The sequence below is a fragment of the Trichosurus vulpecula genome, chromosome 7 (assembly GCF_011100635.1).
Source record: "Trichosurus vulpecula isolate mTriVul1 chromosome 7, mTriVul1.pri, whole genome shotgun sequence".
Taxonomy (NCBI): Eukaryota; Metazoa; Chordata; class Mammalia; order Diprotodontia; family Phalangeridae; genus Trichosurus; species Trichosurus vulpecula.
Genome location: NC_050579.1, coordinates 170,262,995 through 170,265,940, shown reverse-complemented (window position 1 = coordinate 170,265,940; position 2,946 = coordinate 170,262,995). Strand labels below are relative to the sequence as shown.

General features: G+C 35.4%; 1 pseudogene; it reads left to right on the top strand.

Annotated features, from left to right (window-relative positions):
- Positions 1-574: 574 nt before the first annotated feature.
- LOC118858210 lies at positions 575-1,010 on the top strand (annotated as a pseudogene).
- Positions 1,011-2,946: the final 1,936 nt, after the last annotated feature.

Genomic DNA, 2,946 nt, shown 5'->3' with positions numbered 1-2,946 from the left:
AGTATTATAAGTACTCAAATTAACTACAAAGTACCTATGAAGATGCTATCCACCTCCAGAGAAAGGACTGATAAATAGAAGCTTGTATAGTATGGTTTTATATATATACATACACATGTATGTGTATGTGAAATAGTGGCCTATGTAGGGTAAAGAGGGAGGAGACAGTTTGGAACTAAAAATTAGCAAAAAAATTTAAATTTAAAAAGAAAAGAGAGTGATGCAAGAAAACCATAAAAAAAGTCAACAGCTTAATAAAAGGAGCACAAAAAAATTGAAGAAAATAGCACCTTAAAAAACAGAATAGGAGGTAAAAGGCACAAAAATTCACTGAAGAGTAGAGTTCTTTAAAAAGCAGAATTGACCAGATGGGGAAAACATCTAAAAATTATAAAAGCTCACTAAAGAAAACAAATCCTTCAAAGGTGGCATTGGCCAAATGGAAATGGAGGTACAAAAGTTTATTGAAGAAAATAATTCCTTAAAAATTAGAATTGGGCAAATGGAAGAGAATGACCCCATGAAACATCAAGAAACAATAAAACAGCCTTTCTCGCTTCCCGGCCAACTTGGCGGCAGGTCTCTGGCTGAGGGTCCTCCCGCACCGCAGGCAGGAAGATGGTGGCCGCAAAGAAGATGAAAAAGTCGCTGGAGTCCATCAACTAGAGGCTCCAGCTGGTCATGAAAAGCGGCAAATACGTGCTGGGCTACAAACAGACCCTGAAAATGATCCGACAAGGCAAAGCCAAGTTGGTCATCTTAGCCAACAACTGCCCAGCCTTGAGGAAATCAGAGATTGAATATTATGCTATGTTGGCCAAAACTGGCGTACATCACTACAGTGGCAATAACATTGAATTGGGTACAGCATGTGGGAAGTACTACAGAGTATGTACACTGGCTATCATTGATCCAAGTGATTCTGATATCATTAGAAGCATGCCAGAACAGACCAGTGAGAAGTAAACTGTACAAAAATATACTTTAATAAACGGGCCAAAACTTGTTTTTTTTTAAGAAGAAACAATAAAACAAAATCAAAAGAATGAAAAAGAAATAGAAGAAAATGTGAAATATCTTATTGGAAAAACAACTGACCTGGAAAACAGATTGAGGATAGATAATTTAATAGTTACTGGACTGCCTGAAAGCCATGATAAATAAAAGAGCCTATACATCATATTTCAAGGAATTATTAAGGAAAACTGCCCTGATATCTTAGAAACATAGGGTAAAAAAGAAATTGACAGAAACCACCAGTCACCTCCTGAAAGAGATCCCAAAATGAAAACTCCCAGGAATATTATGTCCAAATTCCAGAGCTCCCAGGTCAAGGAGAAAATACTGCAAGCAGCCAGAAAGAAAATTAAAATATTGTGGAGCCACATTCAGGATAACACAAGATTTAGCAGCTTCTACATTGAATGATTGGAGAGCTTGGAATATGATAATCTTAAGTGCAAAGGATCTTATAAGTTACTTAAAATAACTGTAGACAATATGAAATACTTGGGAGTCTACCTGCCAAGATGAACCGAGGAACTATGTGAACACATTTACAAAACACTTTTCACACAAAGTCAGACCTAAATAATTGGAAAAATATTAATTGCTCAAGGTAAACTGAGCCCATACAATAAAAATGACAATTCTACCTAAATTAATCTTCTTATTCAGTGCCATACCAATCAAATTACCAAAAAAATTATTTTATAGAGCCAGAAAAAATCATCTGGAAGAACAAAAGGTCAAAATATGAAGAGAATTAATGAAAAAAATGTGAAGGAAGGTGGCCTACCCATACTGGTAGTGGCTAAGAAATAGAGTGGTGAATCACTGGAATAGATTAGGTATGCAATAGGAAACAAAAATAGTAATCTTGTATTTGATAAATGGATAAATTCAAACTTTTGGAAGAATTCACTACTTGTCAAAAAATGCTGGGAAAACTGGAAAGTAATTTGGCAGAAACTAGGTATAGGCCAATACCTCACACCATATGCCAAGATAAGTCAAAATGGGTATGAGTTAGACAGAAAAGGTGATAGCTTAAGCAAGTTAGGGGAGCATGGAATGGTTTATCTGTCAGAGCTCTCGATTAGGGGCAAATTTATTACTGAACAAGAACTAGCATTACAGAATGTAAAATAGATAATTTGTTTGCATTGCACAAACAAAACCAATACAGCCAAAATTAGAAGGAAAGCAGAAGACTGAGGGAAAATTTTGTAGCAAGTTTCTTTGATAAAGGCCTTATTTCTCAAATATATAGAGAACTTAGCCAAATTTATAAGAATATGTATCATCTTCAACTGATAAATGGTCAAAGGATATGAACAGGCAATTTTCAGATGAAAAAATGAAAGCTGTTTATTAGTCATATGAAAAAATGCTTTAAATCACTATTGATTAAAGAAATGCAAATTAAAACAACTTTGAGGTACCACCTCACACTTAGATTGGCTAATGTGACAGAAAAGGGAAATGACAAGTATTGGAGGGGATGGAGAAAAATTGGGACATTAATGCATTGTTGGTGGAGTTGTGAACTGATCCAACCATTGATCCAGCAATACCACTACTAGGTTTATATCCCAAAGAGATCATAAAAAAGGGAAAAGGACCTACATGTACAAAAATATTTATAGCAGTTCTTTTGTGGTGGCAAAGAATTGGAAATTGGGGGGATGCTCATCAAGTTGTGGTATATGAATGTAATGGAATACTATTGTGCTGTAATAAATGATGAGCAAGCAGATTTCAGAAAAACCTGGGAAGACTTACATGAACTGATGCTGAGTGAAGTGAGCAGAACCAGGAGAACATTGTACACACTAGCAGTAACATTGTGTAATGATCAACTATGATTGACTTAGCTCTTCTCAGCAATACAGCGATACAAGACAATTCCAAAAGACTCATGATGGAAAATCCTATCTACATCTA